The 23136-nt window shown below is 39.4% G+C and overlaps 1 long non-coding RNA gene across 1 annotated transcript; it reads right to left on the bottom strand.

The window, feature by feature from the left end:
- Positions 1-324: 324 nt before the first annotated feature.
- LOC137198322 (uncharacterized) lies at positions 325-19959 on the bottom strand. The gene is made up of 2 exons (XR_010931622.1): positions 19871-19959; positions 325-1129 (listed from the first exon to the last, which is right to left on the bottom strand). It is a non-coding gene; the product is annotated as an uncharacterized lncRNA (long non-coding RNA).
- Positions 19960-23136: the final 3177 nt, after the last annotated feature.

Below are 23136 nucleotides of genomic sequence, written 5' to 3'. Positions count from 1 at the left end.
GAGTGTGCAGAGACAGGTTTCTCTCTCTCTCTATGGGGATTTATGAAATAACATAAAATACAATAAGAGTAAATAAATCCAGTCCCTCCCACCACCGTTACACTGCAGGGTATGTTACCAACACAAATACAGTATGTAGGTTAACATTATAAATAGACACTGTGTGAATTCTAGAACAAAAACTACATTTCCCATGATGCCAATGAGCATAAGCATTCACTGCACACCATCCATGGTGCACACAGTGTGGCTCACTAAAATACAATACCAACTAAATTCTACAGAAATAATATTGCAATATATTACATGTTACAATACTCTCCGTTTCTTGTATTCACACATTAACTTTATAGTGTACTTTGAGCATGAAAACTAAATAATGTAATTGGGCACCACATCTGCATACCTCAGTTGTATTTCCGACTGAGGGAAATGCAGATTGCTCTTGTAAACAAGTGTGAGCTGAGCTAGTTCCAACATTTATGAAAATAAAATAACATGAGTCAGGAAACAACAGATTTTCATGATAAATTGCAAACAAAGATTTAACTCAAGTCAATTTTATTTGTACAGCCCGATATCACAAATCACAAATTTGCCTCAGGGGGCTTTACAGTCTGTACAGCGATACAACATCCTCTGTCCTTAGACCCTCAATTTGATAACATTAAGACAACATAAACGTGTATAATACTGTCAAATGTAATGTTACATCAATACCATCTAAAAGAGAAGTGACACAGTATATCATTCACTAAAATTTGCTGGAATAATAAAACAACTATATTACAGCCTAATGGGGGATTCAACAAGAATCTGAGTTTTATAGTAGTGTAACCACACAGAGATTCAGGACACATCAACGTCAGTAAGTACAGTTTCACCTGTACTACTGGAGCTAGTGGGGGTTAATTGTCTTTTCAAGGGCACACAGCAGTAGTAGCACTTCCAGCAGTGATGTCTACAGCTAGATCACAATCTGAATTTCTTGTGGCCTGGAAATCTCCACAGAGTGCAGTGTGAAGCAGGCTGTAGGTCCACTTCATGGACTTCACATTCTTTTCAATTTGTCGGTTTGTTAGCCATCCACATGCCAGAGCATACCGCATCTCCACTCCCTGCTGTACATCTGAGGAATTAAACATGTGACCTGCCTGTAAGTTTGAGGATGTGTTTGTGAGTTCGTCATTCACTTAAACTTAGCACACAGCTTAACATCAGCATGTCACAGAAGGAAACATTTGGAGCGTGAATGTCTAAGAACAGGCATATCCTGGAAAGATCTTCTGTCTGGTATTTGGGATTCAGTGTGCGCACTTTAATATCCCCATGTCATTCAGGTTTAGCTATATCTGCTATTTGAGGATTAACACCTCCTGACAACGGCAAACATTGTGTTTCCTCATCTTTAGCAGATCACACAGGGAATACCAATAAGCTTTGTTGCAGTATCTAGAGAGTTGTGAGGTCCCACTGGCACGGGCCCGAGGCCACGAGGGGAGCCGAGCCCCCTCAGTTGAACTTTCTGCACCCTCTGTTTAAGCCTTATGTATCTATAGAAAAATAGACACTACAATTTTAGTCTATTTGCATAGGTTTAGATGGACAGACAGAATACAGAATACTTAGCCTGCTTGCTTTTTGTGGTTGTTAATAGAAATTTTGACCCTAATTCAATTTCCCCCCATTGTTGCAATCCACAGACAGGAGGGAAATGACAGGGAAGTGAGAGAGAGAGCTGCAAGCCGCAAACAGCTTTTTCTATGTGCTTCCCCTTTGATTTTGTAACAGTAGCCTTATGTTGTTGTTATTTAGCCTTTCTGAGGCTATTGCATGGTTAAATCAATTTTATTTTATGGAAAAAATTGCCCCCTCACAATTTTTAACAGCCTCCTCAGTCACTGGCGCTGGGTTTGTACTGGCATTCTCACAAAACCAATGATATACCATGGCTGTGATCTTTGAACGTAATATTAAAGATAATGTTGTGCTCTTTCTTGTACAGCGTGTGATTTACACATAAAAAATCACTATTATTGTATTTGAATACAATTCACATTACCGCAATGCGTCCACATTCATTTCAATGGATCTTTGATTGCATTTTAGATTGTATAAACTCAAACATTTTCACTAAAACAAAATGCATATTGTTCATCATGTCTTATAGTAAAGTAAAACATAATGCATGATACAGTTTCATTTTCAAATTACTTTTTTTTTTGTGGAAAAACACAATGTCCGTGGATGCAGCTCTCATCCTCCACATTTTTCACATTCCTGTAGGGACTACAGTATTTTTAAATAAATGTTTTATTCTCCCAAGATGCATCACAAAGAAGAGAAGCTACAAGATGAATACCAAGTAATCTAAGTCTCTTCAATTTTTCACACTTTAAAATGAAAATTTCCCTCTCCAACCCCTGTACATGACAAAATTGATTCTCATTACTGCAACATGAAATATTACTTCTTTGAAATAAGATTTATCAACATATGATCAATATAAAGGTAAATAGGTTCCTAACATGAACTATGACAAATCTTTTGCTGAGTTGTAATGGCTTCTCCATTGTTAGTGAAATGAGCTAGCACCTCTCATCCTCTGCAACACACATCTCATGTATCGCTACACTGTGATGCGTGTTGCAGAAGTGATAATTTACCCTTTTTTAAGTGAGTTATTGTTTTATATTTTATTTTATCTGGGTATTGTAGTGCCAGTAGAGCTACCTACAGGTCTGCTATTTAATTGATTAACATATTAACTTGATGTTTTGCTGATTAGTATTACAGGGTTAAAGCTAGCGCAAAAAAGAAAGGTACAGCAAGTGCTAGGTTTAAAAAAAGCAGAGAGATGCAACCCAGAACTCCTGAAGTACAGCTGGAAGGAAACAGAGAAGTCATTGAAAGGGTGTTAAACAGGTCTTGTCATGTGTAGCTGTTATTACATAACATCTCACATCTCATGTTATTACATACATCTAACATGTTATTACATGTTAGCTTCGTTGGATTGAGTCCCCTCAGTTGTTATACATTGATCTCTCACTCACTGTGCATTTTTTTGGGTTTTATATTAATCAATTAGTAAAACATTAGATTGTAGCTATTGGAAGAAAACTACATTCTGATAACATGTATTGCACTTTCAAGTATCAGAGAGGAAAACAAAATTTAAAAAAAACAGAGGATCTTACCATGAAATAACATGAAAAGGAAAAAAAAACATTGGAGGTACAGCAAGGTATTATGCTAAAAAGAAAACCTTAAATGCAATCTTGAATTTGACCCTTCTCTCCATCAACGAGCCAGATGCTGCACAGGTACAAGTACAAGATGTGCAGGTACCACTAAGCTCCCCACAACTGCCATTCAACTGCCCCCCTCCAGTACAGACCTCCACCCCCAAAAAGTGAGAAAAAGGAAGGCGACGGTAATCTCACTGAGACGTCTTTTTTCTTTTTCTGTTTTCCTTTTTTTGGGGTTGGTTTGAATAAGCTGTTGTATGTGATGATGGGCACACCTCAAACACAGCTGTGGACTATCATGCAATTATTGGCTGTATTTAAGCACTGTGCCACTTTGTGATTGATGTGTCTTGAGATTTGTTAGATACTCAGAATAAAATCATGATTTCTCTCTGTCTGTCTCTCCAGCGCTTAATATTGGTATTTGTCAGGGAATATTAGACCGGCTGAACACACACAGGGTCATAGCTGACAGAGACGGTGCCCCTGTCTTCTTGTCTCTGTTCTGGTTGCCAGAATAGGTTTTGGACAATGTGTCTGTACAAACTGTCTGCTCTGTTCTGTTCCCAGGCAAGAGTTCAGCTTAAATGAATGTAAGGGCTCAGAGAAAATTACCTTATGTAGAGTACTCTTTGATTGTGCATGGCCTTCTTCTTCCATCATTAGAAAGGAAATTATTTTGTCTAACTGATCAAAACCCTCATTTAACCCTCATTTAAGTGCCCAGTTCACAATTAGTACATGTTTTAGGGCTAAACAAAAAGAACGTGTCACTCCTCACAATATAGACATTGCCAGAGGCTTGTTGACATAGTGACTATTTGCAGGGTTAGTTGGAGAACTGGTGTAGCTGGCAAGCTAATGGCTAACATGCTAGCGAGCTGGAACCATGCTGGTGCTGGTCATTGTAACTCTCTGAGCTTCTTTCTATTTTCTCTGTACTCAGCCCTAGCTTTTTTTTTCTCAACACTGGAGTCATGCAATAAAGAAATACTGGAGGGAAAAAAGCTCTTTAAGCTAGCGAGCTTAAGCAAGCTCAGTCCAAACTATAACTTCACACAGACGTTGCAAAATTGACTCTTGTCTCATAACTGTCTTTGACCCTTTCCTCTTTTGTGGAGTAGTTTATACTGCAACACAGCTAATAAGCTACGATAACTTTCTACATTTTAGACTCTCTGACTCCTCCATTGAAATGAATGGATTGTGCTGCAAAACTTTGCTGCTTTAAATGCTGTGTCCCAAATCATTCATTAGCAGAAAGTAGTGCACATGCCATGGACACAACTTTTTTTTTTATTTTGTGGAATATTTGAGAGCACAATATAGAGCAGAATTTTAGACTTAGAATTTGCATGCTCAAATAAAATGACTGACAGTAAATAGTGCACTATATAGTAAATAGGTAGTGATTTTAGACACAACTTTGGTGTGACCCAGCCTTTAGATATAAACTTAGGTGAGAATTAAAGGCCCTGTAAACACCCACAGGTGCTTTTATTGCTGATTAGAGCTCAGGTAAAAGAGAATGGTAAATTGTTCAACCTTAACAGCTGAAAGAAAACTAAGAGGAAAATGAGGGAGATTGTAGGGGTGAACCAAAGGGTGTGCAGGGGCTGTAAAACTAAGTCATCCATGGAAACTGTTTGGAAAAGGGCAGGCACTTTCAAAAAATACTTTGCAGGTGATGAACCATCTGTCTATCACTTGTGATGCTGATTGGTCTGAACAACCAGTGGTTTGGACAAAAGCCCATAACTTGAAGCCTGACAAGATGGATTTTCGCGTGATCTTGTGATGTTATGATCTCGCGAATCCAGCTGCCTTGTTACACGATTATAAACTTTACTCTAACCTGTAACTGTACATTTTAATTTGAATCTTAAAGAACACAGCAGACTTTTTGACTTGTCATAGCAGAAGCATAGGTGTTACTGAAGTGTCCCAGTAAGTCATGACAGTGTGACAGTGTGACAGTGTGAAAGCACGGACCCTTAAACTGAAGCAGCTAAATGGAATTCGGCTATTATGACTCCAGTCAGGGAAATCTGGCTCCCCTGGACTTGAATGCCCAATTATATTATATTACTGAGACTCTCTTATAGCTGTTGGTATGGTTGTATTTTTCTTGTTTGCTGTGTTTTGTCCTTGGTTTATAGTATATTCTATTTTGGTTAAGTAAAATTTACCCATTAAGTTACAACGAATGTGCAATCTCCCTGCTTCGTCTAACCCAACCCAACCCGAACTAAACTTTCTGTCCATGAACTATGCAATGATGCATTTTTAAAATTAAGTTTTGGCAATTTCACACACACACACACACACACACACACTGAACCCTCTTGTAAAGCTCTTGGTTAGAGCAGTGAGCAATTAGTGGATTGAAGGAAAAATGACTGACATGTTTTTTGATAGCTGATTAATTGTTTAAAATGATTTAAAGTTTTAAATCCAAATGCCTAACATTTGCTTTTTTCAGATTCTCAAACATTAACATTTGGAACGTATCTCAGTTTTATATCAATTAAGACAGATACACTGAAATGATAATTGTCAGTAGAAGTGTGAAGGCAAAACTGGAAGATTATAACCAAGGTGGTGTGTTCTTAACAGACTGAAAGTCCAAAGCAATATATAAAAATAAAAAGAAAATAATCTGAAATGAAATTTAAAAAAATAATATTAATAGCAATATTAAGTACTTACAAAAAACACCCATAAATGACACTTTGCAGACAGGTATTTTTCCAGTCTCATTCAGAACAAAGTACTTGACTATCAGATCCCTTGTTCTGTGTTTTGCTGGATTATCCACTTTAGGTCTTCTCTGTTTAACTGGTATGATATCCATGTGAGACAACATACTGGCATCCTGTTTTACTATATCTGTTGTGCACTCAGTTTATCTTGGTTTACTCCTCAGTAGGCAGTGCAGACGCCTGACAAACTTTTTCTCAATTGTGTTTTAAAGCAATGGAGAGAACTAGTCTAGATTAGTTAGATTGAGGGTGCTATGAAAACCAAGAATACATCAAGAACAGTATATAAAGGGGTCGATCAGGACAGGAAATGGTTATTAGAAGAAGGGCTGTTTATATTTGAAATGTTTTTCATCCCATCCAACCCTGCTCTACCTGAGAAACAGCCTTAGTTAACCTGGTGTGCTAAGCTCAGAGTTGCACTGATTTGAGCCAGTTGTGGTGAAGCAAGGTCTCTTATTTGGTGTGAGATTTGAGAGATTAATTTGAGAGCGATTGGAGCGTGTTGGCAACCCTGTATAATGTTAACCAAAAATGTAAAATGATGTTCTATTACTAAATTTCAGCACTGAGGTACTTACATTCATGGTTTTGTATAGGCATATTAACCTAAAAACCTATTACTGGGAATCTTGAGAAAGTTTCAAAGTAACTATGGTTACTATGTCCCCGTAGTACACCCGAATGTGCAAATATGGAGTTGAAGGTAGCCAGAAGGAAACAGAACTTGAAGCTGGACATAAGGTTGACATATCCATCTGCACAGCAAACACTGTCCACATCAGAGTCCTCGTGATCTACACTGTGCTCAAACACTTCTCGTAGCTCTTCTCTCCTCTTGTACACTGTGTTGACCAAGCAAAATGAATATGTCCACCGTGTTAGGGCAACTCTGGGTAGTCTGTGCTGGCATGTCATCCTATAATTTTGTGTGTTTAGGTGAGAAAAACGCTGCCAGGCCACTGAAAAAAGATTTTTTTTCCCCAGATTCAATGTGTGCCTGTGCAATTGCTTCCTTTACCCTGACCTCCATGTAGACCAGAGGCCATCACCGCAGCTCCATCATAACACTGAGCAATTACCTTTGAAGTGCATCCTACCTTGTTAAGAAAGGCAATAATGTGAGCTGCAACAGCCTCCGCCTGCTTGTGGACAGTGACATCCTGCAATCTGAAAAATCTCTCCTCCACTCCACTGTCAGTCACGTAGCGTAACACAAGTGACATCTGTGCTGAGTTACTCGCATCAGTTGTCGCACCAACATGACCACTACAAATGATGTGTTCCTCACCTCTTCTTTCATTGCATCCCTTAACACATCTGCAGTGGCACTGATCAGGTCATTCTGATTTATTCTGGATTTTGTTTGACGTACCAGTAAATACCTCAGATGTTGTCAGGTGGCATCTCAGCTCACTATCGTATTAAGCTAAGTAGTCCAACACCTCCAAATAATTCCCCTTGATCGCCAATTCTCTGCTCTCGTCATGTCCTTTAAATAGTTCCTGCTTCCCCAAAAACACCACAGTGTGGATGAGCAGTTTCAAACTCTCCCTGTTCTGTCTCACCTTCTCATTGTGTGCAATGGTCACTCTCCACTGTTACTCAACTGCAGGTCAATACGTGTGTCTCCTAACATTTTCAGAGAAACAGTGGAACACAGGTGTCCGAGGGTAGACTGATGTTTCACAGCTGCTGTACTGGACCAGGGCCCCTTGTTGGGACTGAAAAGCAAGCAATCCCAGCAGTACAGCCTGTTGGTGCGCGGGCTGCCCGTTAGCCATGAATAGCAACTGTGGCTGCTAGCTTGAAAATGCCTCTGGTAGCTTTTGCTAACTTGCACCAATCCGGCGGGTGATGGTCGACTTTTCTAGATAACTTCTAGTTTTTCTTTAGGTAATCTTTAAAACCCACTGTTTGTCAAGGTATATTAGTCCAAGTTTATAACAATGATCTAGAAAATTATTATTTCAGTGAATAAAAATAATTAAAAAAATATTTATTAGACATACAAAAATTCTTCCAGTAGTCTTTCTTAGACCTTCACTGAATACCTTGACGGCCCTGAGAGTTTCCCTCTGATACGTTCATATATGACATACATTTGCACAAATAACTTATCTCATATTGAATGCGGAGTAAATTTCATCTAATATTTTCATGGCACACGATATGACATTCTAATGTTTGCATGACTGGATAGCACAATTTAAAAGTAGTAATCTATATTATTTGCTATGTCGTGCAAAACCACACCCTTCCGCATGAAATACCAAGTTTTTAGGGAGTCCCTGTGACTCAAAGGCTGCATTCAAAAGCATCCAAATGTTGAACGCTGGTACTTGAATCCAAAAGTTGAAACACTTGACATCTATTCGCTATCTGCTTGAATAGAGGAGTTCATCAAAAGGCATAAACAAGATTGTGAAAAGTTTTTTTATGTTCTCTGTGTGGGTGAGAGATAGAAAATTCTCTGTGTGAGAAGGCGTTGGGGATTTGTTTAGTGAAACAGAGGCAGAAAAAAACTCACCATGTTGGTCAGTTCATCTGCATTGTGGGCTGCGATAGCGAGGGAAGCTCTCCAACTTAACCATAGGTCTTCCTAATGCTGTGAAATTACCCCATATTATCCCCTCTTGCAGGAAAAAAACGCTACTACATCATCGAGTAGACCACATAATCAAAATGCAGACACACACGCATTCCCACACACACAAGACTGCAATTGCTTGAGCCATATTTCTGTGTACGGGAGACAATAATAAAACATGGCTTTGTAGGAAGGCATCAAAGAAGATGATCACTGATGCACACCAATGTGATGTGACATGCATTTTGATCAAATACACGTTCTGCATGTGCGTACAGCAGGAATGCTCACGACGCTCCCACACACGCATGGGCGTGCACTCACACACACACACAAGCCGTCCACAGCTGCTAATGAGGAGCCAAAGGGGGCTCCCGCTCAGCAGCCAATTATCCTGTCCCTTCGGAGGAACAGTCTACGCATGTGTGTGTGCGTGAGTGTGTGTGTGTGTGCAGATGTTTCGAGCCACTCTGGTTTTCTCTATGCCAATACGACAACAGTCTTATTTACATAATCTTTCAGCGCTAATTATGTCTATTCCGCTTATGAAATGTTTCCTGGTCTTATTTGAAAAACACGGAATGTTGAACCTCACTTACCAGAATGTATCAGCTCAGTGTTATGAGCAAAGTAAAAAAAAAAAAAGAAGAGCCTGTTAGCCATGACGATGGCTCTTTATTTCAGGCCTCACCCCTTATTTTGCGTCAGCGCTGTCATTGTTATGTTTAGATCTGTCTATTTGATGACCACAACTGGGTTGATCATAAATTATGAATAGAGTTTGGGGCATAAATACACAAAATAATTAAAAAGGCGGCCTGTCAATGCCACAAAAGGCAGAGTATTTCAGTCATGAATGTGCGTTTTGCATCAGCGGTTTGTCACTGTTGTATCAAGCCTTGACATGATACAGTAGCAGCTGTTGACGTACTGTATCTGCAATGTCCTATTCAGACAGGTGTGTATTATATGAGCGTGTGTGTGTGTGTGTGTGTTTGTGTGTGTTTTTGTGTGCTGTTTCCCACCAATTCTCCAAACCTCTTATAGGATAATCACACTACAAAAGGATCATTCTTTCTTCCCCTCTGTTGCATTTCTCATCCACTTAAGCTCATTTAGCCAAAGTGTTCCATGGTGAGAACCGTCAATTTGACAGGTCTGAATGGGAATCTATGTGAATGCGACTGTCAGTGTGTGTGTGTGTGTGTGTGTGTGTGTGAGAGAGAGAGAGAGTTGTGGTGTAAAGGCTGTGTGTTAAGTGTAATTGTGTCATTGTGAGCATGGCTGCCTGGTTAGAGGATGAGGTACTTCACATTAATGCTCCCCTCCTATCTAAATTGCTTCCAGCTGAATTATTAGCATATTCAAAGGCCAATTTAGGCCTGACATAGAGACTCCACTTCAACAATGTGACAGTACAGTAACACGGCCATCCTGGTAATGTTGCCATCGCATGTGTGAATTTAAATATGTGTATGCGATGTAAATGTATGGATGTATGCACTGTGTGTGTCTATGTGTGTTTGTTGGTGCATTTGTTTGGATTTGCAGGCTGGGCATCGTGAGCTTGTCAATAAGAGTTAAAGGACTCCAGAAGAACAGATGATTCTCCAGGCTCTACACTGACCCTTTGAACTGAAATGCAAAACGTGGCAGAGAGCCTTCACAAGCTATCCGTCAACATGTGTGTATCTCTGTTCGTGCGTGCATTAAAAATATGCACTTTGGCCAAAAATGGTAACTTTGTTTGCCCTGATGCCTGCCTGCGGTTGTGTCATTTTAAATGTGAGAGGCCCCGGGTGCATGCATGTGTGTAAAAGTGTGTGTTAAGCCATTTGTATTTCATTGCCCTGAGCAATCTGTGGCCAAACAGATCCCATCATGTTTGTGTTAGGAGACCAGATAGGCTTCATTCCCTCCAGGTTCGCTGCATGCTGATGCTCCTTTTAGCCAGCTTGGACGGATTATAGCATCCACTCATTCCAAGGTCTGGACCAGCGCTGACATTCTCGGCTAGCGGAGGTTAGTTTGGATGCTGCACTCCAGACTTGCTTCAGTGTCAAAAATGTATGTGCTTCAGCAGTTCAGGGTCAACTGGCTATTAGTCTGAGAGAAGGATTGATATATGTTAACCAGGACTGAAATTGTCTGATTATTCAGGTGAGATACAACAACTTTTAAAGTCAGGTGCTAAGTGTAGTATTTTAGTATCAATAAATGATTAGTAAAAAAGGGAATTACATCAAAATTGAAGATCATAAACAGAAAAAAAAGCATAGTGCTGGGAGGAACAAAGTATCTTTGAGAGTCAAGTTCTTAGAATCACTTCTAAGAATGTTTGCAAGTACAGTAAGAGTAAAAGTGAATACTTTTTACTGTTATCTCTCAGTTAAACATTGCGTTTTGCTGAAATTGGCTTTAGTTCTTCATTGTCTGGGGTGTAACAATAATAATAATAATTTCAAAATCTTTTTTTCCCCTAATTTTTTTTTGTCTTTCTTCTTGACCATTAAGCATTGTCATTACAGAAAATGAGTAAATATTTCATCTTTTATATGTTACATGTGTTATGCATGAATACATAAACATCACTTTTGTTTGACACAAATGTCATTCACAACAAGGAAATGTGCAGTATGGTATCTTACTTATGTTTGAGGTCAATTAGTAATGCATCATTATCTGTAGCAGAATTCTGAAACTTGTCATCCGTTGAAAATCATGTTCATAAGCTCATATATTAGGAAAAGTCATGAAGTATCAAGGTGATAGAATAATGTCTGTCAAATATAAAGCAATTAATTTAATATCCCCTTAATTTCAAGAAAAACTTGACAAAACGAGACGCCATTAGTCATCTCAAACATAGTCTTGTTTGGTCACAATTAAGTGGGCAAAAATAAATAGGAAATGTAGCATAGAGGAACAGTTGAGTTGAACTACACTGACTTTTTAAAGTGATTAAAATATATTTTGTTTTTCTCAGGATTATCAGATTCATACTACATTTAAAATAGAATACAATATGATTCAGTGTGGGCGCCAGCAGCTGAAAAGTGCTTTTAATCCTTTATAGAAATGCAGAAGCCATGTGCTCAATCAGTTTCACAACTATTTAATTCAGGGAACCTAAAGGTGCTCTTGTTGATGAAAACTGATACCAAAAAGTAAAATTTTTGGGTAGAATAAGGGGAAATGTATGTATTTAGTCTGGCAGATTAAGAGTTAAAGCTTTTTGCCTTAGAACTCTGCACTGAACAGAGGGGGTTAGTACATGTTTGCATATAGAGTATAAATCAAAATGTGTTTATCATATGTATGCTTTTATTATATGTGATACAGTTTAGAACAGCTTATAAGACCTCCGGGGCTCGCTTTATGGTCAGGTTTTATAATAGACTTTTCACAATGACTACATGTAATTTCCAACACGTATAATGTCCATAGCATAATGTTAGGTAATGCATGTAGGAAAAAGTTTTCTATATACGTTCCCTTGACAACAGAGTACATTGCCCCTCTTTTGTAGAATACTCACCATCACAATCAAGTTCAGCTGCAATACTTCCCTAGATGTTCTCTTTATATTTGTTGTCTTTATGCTCTTTGCAGTGTTTATCTAAGAGGGCACTATGCTGTGAGATCAAATGGATCAAGCAATCAATATCCATTTCTATTGTTCTGTGACAGCATGGGACAGTATGGGAATTATGACGTTGGCTGCTATGACAGCGTTTGAGAAAATCTATTGATCAGGTGAGCAAAAGTCATTATTTTATTGGTTGGCTTGTTTTTATCAGCATCTCAAATCCGCAGAAATTGAACCAGCTGTGGTAAAAAAAAAAAAAAAGAAATCTGCACTGCGAAACACAAATGTTTCGGTTTCGGTGTGGATAGGCTCATGGTGATAGATGGGTTTGAAAATTTTAATTGATGTGCAATTTATTCTCAAGAGTTATTCGCATTTGGGCTGACAAGACCTTTAGATGGTAGTTTTTGATAAAAGTTGTTAGGGAAAAACTGCATTCACATCCCTGTTATTACTGACATCTGCAAGCCGAATATAGAGACCAATTGCGTGACTCATTAAATGTGTGACTGTGCTTTTCACCTAAATGAGGTGTATTTTATAGTGGTGCTATGAAGTGCTACAGTAGAGTGGTGTCTGCAACAAGCAAATCATATTGCTGGTTAAATATTCAGGCTTTTAGCGGTGGATTCACACTATCTTGTGTCAGTATGGAAAGAAGAAGCTGTCACACTGATCGCCTTAAACAATCTTCCTTTGGCCACTGTCAAGTCTCATTGCATACTGACATGTTGCCGTGTCTGACTGTGTGTTGCTATGTGACAGTGTGTATGTGTGTGTATGTGGTTTGCAGTTTTGCAAAAATAGATGAGAGGTCGAGCATCCCTCAAATGCGTTGTTGACCTTGTTAAGCCTTTTCCTCTGCTCTCTCTCTCTCTGGCTCTGTCTCTGTCCTTTTGTCTCTTTCTGTTCCACCACGCTGATGCAAAGAGGAAAAGACAGTTTCCACTGGGTGTTGTCCTCTAATGGATGTTGTTCTCTGAGTATCCTACCCCCAGAAGGTCTACAGATTCGCACTGGTAATAGCCGTCTGCTCAGCAATCCACGCTCAAGTTTCATTTCTGTATCCAGCTTCTATCTGAGTATCTGCCTCTTTTATCAGACCCTTGACTCCTGCTCAGTAGTTTCTTACAAAGTGCAGCCGTTAGCTCCTTTGTTTGGTTTGCTGTGCACACAGCTAGGGAGGTTGGGATTTCTGTTTAACAAGCGTTTATTTGTGCTCATCGAGGAGTCCAGCTAGGAAAACACAAGGCATTGCGCGGGCCTCCTGGGAGAAGCTAAGCTTGCCAGATACAAGAATCACAAATCAGTGACGGGGGGGTGTTGGGTGTTGATGCCATAGATCTTTTCAGACTGGTGCCCAGGGCAAACAGAGGTGTGAAGTTTGCATTGTCCAACAGGATAAATAATGTGCTTTTAAACTTTGCCTTCGAAAATACAATCATGTATTAACTGCCTACCTAAGAGATGCTGATTGTCTGCAAATGTCACGTAAAGGTACCAAACATCACTTTGAGAGACCCTGCTGTGTTATTCCTGTTATTTATGTGTATCTCAGCCCTGTCAGTCTATACAACATCACACAAGATAAGCTGCCATTTAAAGGAATAGTTTGAGTAAAATTTGTTACAAATTTGTTCTCTTTTTGTACAGATTAAACAAACAGGATACAGTGTCTTAATTAGTGAGCTATAGAGCTGCTGATAGCTTTGGACAGCTAGCTGTTTCCAGTCTCTGTATTATGCTAAGCTAAGCTAATTGCCTGCTGGCACTAGCTTTATACTTAACATGCACATATGGGAGTGTTATCAAGCTTCTCATGTAACTCTCAGCAGCAAAGTGAACTGATGAATTTACCAACATGTAGAATTATTCCTTTAAAAGGGAATATCTTTGGGGAGGTTTCTCAGTTCATTTAAGCAGTGTTAACACAGAGCCAATGTTGCATGACATCTGCCAATAAACTGCACTGTCCACATGCTGAACACAATGACAGAATATGTCAACTAGTGCAATGGTATGGTGCTCTAAGGGAATAGTTCAACATTTTATACACATTTATATACATAAAAAGTGGAAGCAGTGGAAAAAAAAGCTAGCCTGGCTCACTCCTAAGTAAGAAAAATATCAGCAATGACTTCCTGGAGTCTCTGCTGGTTGTCTGGCAACCTCACAATGGTGAAAAGACTCCTGGAAGTCTCTTGCGGTGAAGGAATGGTCCCACACATAATCCCCATAAAAACGAAAATTGGTTTCACACAATTTTTACACTTCCATTTTCGTACAGATTAAAAAAACAAGATATAACATGAGCTTTAGAGGTGCTGGTGGGCCGATTTTCTAACTTTAGACAGAGCCAGACTAGCTGTTTTCCCCTTGTTCCAATCTTTACGCTAAACTAAGTCAATCATTATGCTAACCATCTGGCTGTAGCGTTATATTTAGGCTACTGTACAGCTGTGAGAGTGGTATCAATCCTCTTATCTAAATCTTGACAAGAAAGCAAATAAGTGTATTTTCTAGGATGCTGAGCTATTCCTTTAATGTGTTTTTAATTGTTTGGACATCAAGGGGATCTTTGACCCATGTATATCAGACAATAGTTGTTTTTTTCCGGTTTTAGTCTCGTCAGGGAGATTTGTTGAGCGCTGTCACTTGCATTTAGCACATAGGAGCAAGTCAAAAACCTTGGTGTGACTGCGGACCATTACTAAAGAGTGAGAGTCCCATTAGAAATGGGACTCACACTCTTTAAAATGTGACCAAATCCTCTCATCATTTAAGACATATTACCTGAGTCTGATACAGAGTATAAAATATGCTTCTATTTCTAGCCTATTTGATTACTGCAGTGCTCTTTAATCTGGTGTATCTGAGCAAGCTATTGATCAGTGACAGCTCTCGTATAATGCAGCATGTGTTCTGACAAAGACCAGACTGAGAGCCTGCATTTTAACATCGTTGCATTGGTTACCTGTCAGAGAGTTTATTTCAAGATTATTTCACTGGTTAAGAGATAAGTGGCTCCTACTCTAGGTCCCTTACATCCTCCAGCTCGAGCCTTTTTCATTGTTCTTGAGGCTGGATCTATAAGACATGGAGAGCTTTTGCTTGTTGTACATTCTGTCTGTGGTTTTACAGGACTCTAAATCGAGTATTTTTTATCCTTTCTTTAATTTAAATGTATCCTATTTTATTGTAGTTATCCTTGCTTTGGTGTAAATTTTATTTTATTGTGAAACATTTTTACACTTTATTGTAAAACATTATTTGCTTTTATGTAAGGCACCTTGTGTTGCATTTTATGCATGAATTGTGGTATAGAAACAAAGTTTATTACTATTATAAAAAATGATGCATATCCTTGAAATTCCCTGGATACAAATATACCCCAAACCTTTAACAAGCTTGGCTCCAAGCATGGTCTAATCCAACCATCCCCACTGCAACACTTGTATGTTGCACATTTATGTATGCGGAGCACATCAGAATAGCATAATTCCAAAGTAGATGGATCCATAGACACATGAGGTACCTGGAAATTTAAAATGTAAAAAAAAAATGTGAGAAGTCAAAAAAAAATTGAAATCTAAGCAGAACATCAAAAATATGTGCACACTCATAGGGATGTTAAGTCTATAACCTCCACACTAACATAGGCAGCTGTAGCAGCTTAGTGTACAGCATCTCCACCATCCACTAACATACTCTGACATTATTGGATGGTGGAGAAACAAGAAGCAGAGTTTGGCTCAGATAAGTTTGACTCTGTCATGGGAAAGCCTTTGGGAGCATCATTGCAGCTCAGTCAGTTATGAGCACAGTTATGGACAGCCCAAATTAATTCCTTATATACACAGTGGACATTATGGATTGCTTTATATGACATGTTGTCCACCGAGTTCACCGAAGAGGAAAAGCAACAAAGTGAGGCACATTCTCAGGCTATCGCTTCACTTTCAGGAGCAGCACTGCGAGACTGAGCCACTGGGAGCCAACTGATAGTTTCCCAACAGTGCTAACAGAAAGTGATTCACTGTGGTGCAGTGAGTTTCAGCATGGACTGTTTTTGTTGGACTGTGTTACCGATGCCAACACAGGGGGAGTGCAGATGTGTGTGACTATGGGGTTTCAAACTTTCCTTGAAGTAGAAAAGAACAGAAGAGGAAAGAAGGTATTTTATTTCAGTATGTGACATGATGCCCTAAAAATGAGGTAAATATACCAGTTCAATTCATACTGGCACATGTAAATTCTGTGGGACAGGCTCTATTAGAAGGACACTGATTTTTCTTTTAAAATAAATGGCACCAAGGGTTGTTATAGTTTAATGGGCTACACAGACAGGACATTCAGCCTGTTCATGGTGAATTAGTGGAAAAGGGTTTTTATGAATGTAGCTCCAGAGAGGCCATACACTATAGCTGCTGCCAGGACCGCAGACGTATACATCACCAAAGCTGCTAAATTATTCAATGTAGTAAGCAGGGCTGGAAATTATGATAAGGTCTACCAAACACAGACACACAGCATGAGCAGAGAGAAATGTTGATGTTCTCCGACAGGAACAGACAACCACATTAAACACTACTCATTCTCAACTGCAGCGCCTTAGGTTGACTGCTTTGGGGTGGTGGTGGTGGTGGTGGGGGGCGTTGCTGAGCAAAACACAGCCAGACATTTTTCTGTCTAGGAGCGGCTGTGTTTTTTAAGGTCAGTCCACCTTAAGTGAGCCTGGTCAGATTAGGCTAACCTGTTGTTGCTAACTTTGGGGCTAACCCCCTTCACTTTTCAAGCAGTTGAGGAAACTGACGAGACTTTTCTTGTTCTTCAGAAGCTGCAGCATTTATTAAATGACACATTGGAGTCTGTACTGTACATTTACTGCCAGACTGACAGCTTAATGCTAACCTTTTCCTCTGCTCCGCTCGAATTCACCATCACTTTTCTGCGGCTCGCTCAACCACACACTCGCTACCTACACACATTATGCCCTATTCCTTAAAGTAGCTATGCTACTCTTATAACAGTAACTTTCATGTAGATGTCCTTTGAAGAAAGAGGAGAGGGAGGATGACTCAAAACAATTCCATGGTAACGTAGGTTGTTATTGTGCTTGCACAGTGTGCAAGTGAAAATCATTAGTAGCCCATTGATATTAATTATCATGTGAAATTTTAGCAGCGGCGCTCATAATTCTGCCGCTGCAGAATGAATATAAGGGAAACACTGAACTGTCATGAGCTTCACAATGCTGGCCTCAAAAGGTATTTAAGGCCTGGTCACTAAGTTGTATTTGAGAGGATAAAGAGCATAAATCCTGAACATGTGAGCAATAGAAAAACCATAGTAAAAATTATTTTACAGTGCCCTATAGAATTTTTAGAGGTCTAAAGTAACTCAGAACATTGTCTGTTTTTATCTATAAATAGTACCAAATTATGTAGGACTTCTTGAGGAATTAGAAAATGATGGGACCTGTGAAATCAATGGGCACCAAAAACTGCATAATTTATTCTTTACATACCCAGAAAACCAAAGGACACCTATAACTCATGCTATCAGTTCAGAACTACCTAATATGGTGGTGGTGGTAGATTGGTAATATAATGGCATCCACTGGAAGTCATTAGGTCTGATAATTGCACTACACAGTCATATAATAAACTGCACCATGAGGCCATTGTATACTAAAATATACTAATATACTATTCCCTCATATATTACCCCATATCACAAGATGATAATGGCTTCGTATTTATTGTGAAACAAATTCAACAGCAGTTTCATGAACAGCGGGGGGAAGTCAGACACCTTTCTATATAGCCTCAATTACCTCAACACATTACTATCAACACAGCCTCCAACGGACAAGTGAAGACGTTCCGTTTTCTCATATTAGAAGTCCAATATTTAAAAGTACATGCAATTCATGCTCTGATGACAGCAGTACAAGAAAATTATGAAAGGAGCACTAATGGGGCACCATCACTTTAATAGACTAGTGATGAATCACAGAACTCTTGGTTCAGTGTACATTGGGACAATAAGATGTTACATCAGATAACACGTATTTGTTATGAATAGGGGTATACGTGTATTTGTCCCCAACAGTTCAGTGCAGGACATTCAGTTTGGTGGAATAAACACCTTAGCAACATAAAGGCTAAGAGTGACAGATAGTCGGGTTAGCTTGTCATGTCTTGTATTGTGTGGGAGAGTAGTGGTTTACCAGAAAGTTAAAGCAACACTGGACAAAGTGAAATGGACAAAAACTACATGTCGACCTGTTGAAGTGAAGTTGTGGGACGTTATATCTTCAGAAACATCTTTGTGATCGCTCTGATCAATATTTATTTATTTTTCTTCATTTATTTATTCTTTTTTCCCCCTTTCTGCTTTTTTGGAAACAGAAACATTCATGCAAGCCACACTTTTTACAACGTGGCTTGTAAATAGTCACTCATCTTACAGGCAGGAGCCCTGCTAATGCTCCTTCACGTATGCATCAGTCAGTCTGTCGTGGCTTGTCTGTAAACAAGCAAAGGCTGCAGTCTTCAATGAATTATTGTTATATAATTATTAAATAATTAGCAGTCAGTCTCACTACTGATGGATGGACCTCAAGGGCTACTGAGAGCTACATAACTGTGTAAAACCTGGAAATTTTGTAGAGTGAGTTTTGACCAGGTTCTTGAAAAATGCAAGTAATTACATATCTAACATTACTAATGTCATTACAATTACTACAATACTGTAACACAGAGTGCATTACTGCACAACACTGGTCTTGATTGATTTAAACTGTACAACTCGCTATGTGGTATTGTTATTATGCTATTATTTATTTATTTATTTATTTTTAATGAAGGGATGCACCCAAACCATGGATTATATATACAGATACACCCCTGTATCTATATCCTGTGGTGTTATCCTACAATCATCAGAGAGAGTGACAACTACAACAGTAAGTGTCATGTTTTTTTGTCAGAATGTTGAGAACAGGCATCGCTTCCTTACTGCGCCGTGCTGTTGTACAAGTGACATCTCACTTTCTTACTTGATCTCTCTTTTGTTTGGTGTTGCTTCCATGACAAAACCCCACCCACACACTCCCACACACTTCGATCTTTCAAACTTTATGGATAGATGAACACTTTTCTTATTTTTTCCTAAGACTTCGGGTGTGTCGGCCTGTTCTTTGTTCCTCCACACTCATTGTCACATATGTATGAGAGACCTGGATCTGGCTTTCTGGTCTTTCATGGCAACAGTTTCTTACTCCTTCTTTCTTTATTCCCTTCTAACTCGCCAATGAACACAGAAACGGCCACATGGCTGTGTTTATACACCTTGTGTTGTGTGCGCACACGCATGCATGGCTCTTTTCCTTGCACTCAGTTGACGCAAGGTGTAAAACATAGGATAATGGCAGCATTTCATAAATAATGCAAAAGAAGAGTCGGGTGCCTCTGTGTGTGTGTGAGCAGTTTGTGTTGGTCGTGCGTGTGTGTCCATATCATGCAAGAGAAAGACTGCCCTGTCAGCACCAACACTCCTCCCCCAAGCGCCTCCCTGACACCGAAAAGAGACCCCGAGATAGAGGTTTAATCCCCTCTCTCCCTCCCTCCTTCTTTCTTTCCTCCACACAAACATATATACAACACACACTCACCTATACACACATGCATTGCTCAGACACCCTCCATCAGGTTTTAATCTCAGCAGCAGTGCTCTTGCAGCGTGCTCCTCCTTCCCCACCGGCTGAGAGAGAGAAAAAATATAGAGGAGACAAATGACTCATTTTATGGTGCAGGAAAATTACCGCCTAAGAGATATTACAAGGTGTATGTACACATTTATTGTAGGAGGAGATGAGATTTAGTGCGCATTTGTGTGAGAGAATAACAAATAATAGGAGAGGGAGAGAAAGTGTGCATATGTGGCTGTTTTGCAAATGAGGGAGTCTTGGCTGGATCAGAGTTGTCCTGTTCAGATGGCTCGACATACAGTGTGTAGTGTACTGTATATGGTTGCACATGCCTTCAGGACATGTTGCTGCTCTAATCGATAGAGAACAGAGGAGGAGGATGAAGAGGAGATAGTGAAAATCTATTGCAGTGTACAGGGTATCTGCTCCCTCTATGAGAAAAATGCGCTTTAGCAGCTTCTTGGTTCATTGGTTTGGCCCAGGAGGGAAGACATTACGGGTGTGATGCAGGACCTCTTTTCGATCAAGTCTGTTCTCATTGCGCTCGCTTGGTCCAACCCAGAAGGTTACACAGATGCTTTGCACAAGCAAAAAAGAAATGAAGAATGAAGCAATTGGATTTTTCTTCTTGTGTTTTTTAGTCCTCCCAAAATCCCAAAGATATTCAGTGTTGAAACTACTTCCATTGTACAAATCATTTCACTGATTTAATTACAAAATAAAAAACCATAGCACCACATCCTGGTAAAACATCTTTTCAGTAGGTGACACCATAATACTCATAATACTACTTCCAATACGACTCATATGCAGAAACTGATTTGCCACCTCTATGGTTAAGGTTTGGTTAAGCTTAGGCAACTGGTTAAAGGGAAACTTAGGTATTTTTCAACCTCGACCATATTTTCCCATCTGTGTCTGAGTGACTAATGGGAACAACAATTTTTGAAATTGGTCCAGTAGTGAGCAAGATTGCTGCAGCCAGCAGTGGTGAAACAGGCTGCAATGTAATCCGACGGGGCAATAATGCACCATCAACGAACGTCTACTAAAAGTACTTGTTACTGACAGGCTCAGATTATTATAAGTGTCTGACAACATCATGGAAAGGACCATACAGAGAAATAAATCTTTTTTCTTTACTTTTCGCTTGATCCAGTCTGTTTGTTATTGAGTCCAACCAAGTCTCACTCACCAAGTCTCGTTCTGAAATTTTGCAAGTTGAGTTGTTCGAAATCAGTTAAATATTCAACCATGACAGAATTGGAGAGAGGAGGGCCTGGAGGGGTTTGTTGTGTTGGAGTACAGAAAGTGCAGCTTAGTGTTATCTAAAAAAATTTCAAAGTCATGGCTGAATATTTAGCTGATTGCGATGCTTAGAATTCACTGCTACCGCTTCCACCTATGACCTGTCACGGCATGCAAGCCTCTCCAATATTTCCATCCGCTCCCCAGACACCCTCATATTTAATCTCACACAAAGCAAGACTGACTCGCTCAGCCTCTCTCACCCCATTTTTCTCTTCCCATCGCTGAGTCCTTTGGAACCCATCCAGAGCACCTAGACACCCTAACCTTGGGGGCTAACCCTGAATCTCGCTCCCTGGGTTCCTCGACATTCCAGACGCATCAGGACCCCCGTTCATACCCTTGCATTCAGTCCCCTTCATTCCTCCCTTTGACCCTCAACCATCCCACCATACACGACCCTCATCCAACCATCAGACCAAATAAACTATTTTGTGTATACAAATGGCGTGGTTAGTGAATCTATTTTTTAGTTGCCAAACTCTAACCACAACCTAACCATATTTTATTTGCTATAACTACTATTTTTCCCTAACCATAATCATACCAAAGTTACCATGTGCAGATATTGTAGAAAGCAATAATTTTAAAAACTTTGTCATTAAAAACATAGTCCTGGTTTTGCAGAATCCTCCAATATTGATGTTCTTCTCTGGTGATAGTGTTGTGATGCCAACCATGTTCTCCAGTCCATCCACACCAAACTCCTCGCTGTATGGTTTTGCACACTATAACCATGTCCTGCTCCTTTTGATTTTGCTTCTGGTAGGATGACTGTTATTATTAGTACAACCGAGAGTTTGCTCGTCAGGAGAATGTAAACCTTTGTCATCTTTTAAGCATTTAAACACTGGTCTCAGCAAATATTCATTCCATCTGGTTTTCAAGCCTTCTACAACAGACTTCCAGGTCAAAGTTCACCTCAGAGTTGACCTTTGACCTGCAAATGTGTGCAAATATTACACTACTTGAATACCAACTGCATAATCACTTTTGTAGAATGTTAACAGTATGTGAACAGTCTGCTTAATGTTTATTTATTACCTCCATTACACCATTATCATTCATTTTTGGTGCAGAGCGTGGAGTAATTTTGTTGGACTGAAGACTGAAAAGTGTCTGTGTCTTTAATCTGCTGGGAAACTGACATTCTTTCTCATGTTAACCAATCATATGAAAGCATTTTGACGACAATTTAACAGACGACCTGCTCAGACTCGTGTCATGTTGGTTTTACACAGAGTAGTGGTATTTTAACTCCTGCATTTTTTGACATAAAAATATTACTGAAAAATATTATTGGCAGATATTTGTGTCTATTTGTGTGTTTAACAATCTTTTTCAGTTTCCAAAACATTCCAAAACACACAGTTGATCATATTGATAATGAATGTTACTGGAGCAGTGTTGGCTATTACTGGGTATCATGTTTTTACCTCAATATTTGGATGTAGTACTCCATAATGCACAGCAGTTCCTGTTGTGTGAGCATAAAAATTCCATATTTTGCCCTGCGGTTTTTCTGATGATTAATTTGACTCAGAAACCACACTATCCTGCCTCAGCAGAAACAGAAAGGAGCTCAAATGAACAGGTCCTGACCCCCTAATCTTCCATTCGTGGAAAAAGAATGCAGTACAAGGTTCCTTTTGAATTCATTTATCTCCATGACTCTTTCTGAATTTTCTTTTGCAGAGCTAAATGGAAAAAAAAAGTATGTGAAGAAATACACCATATCTCCAAGCAAAGTTTATTTTTAATGTGAAGCAGGAAAGTCAGTGGTGGTTTCATGTTTGTCTGTTCTTAGCTTTTCAGCAGACATACTGGACTGTGCCTGTACAAACAACAGTTTGGTTTGAACTGCACGCTAGATGGATGTCATGGTCTGTACATCTGAATGACAGGAAGGCTGCTTATCATGT

Source organism: Thunnus thynnus, chromosome 15, assembly GCF_963924715.1.
Source record: "Thunnus thynnus chromosome 15, fThuThy2.1, whole genome shotgun sequence".
Taxonomy (NCBI): Eukaryota; Metazoa; Chordata; class Actinopteri; order Scombriformes; family Scombridae; genus Thunnus; species Thunnus thynnus.
This window is presented reverse-complemented; position numbering and strand designations above follow the sequence as displayed.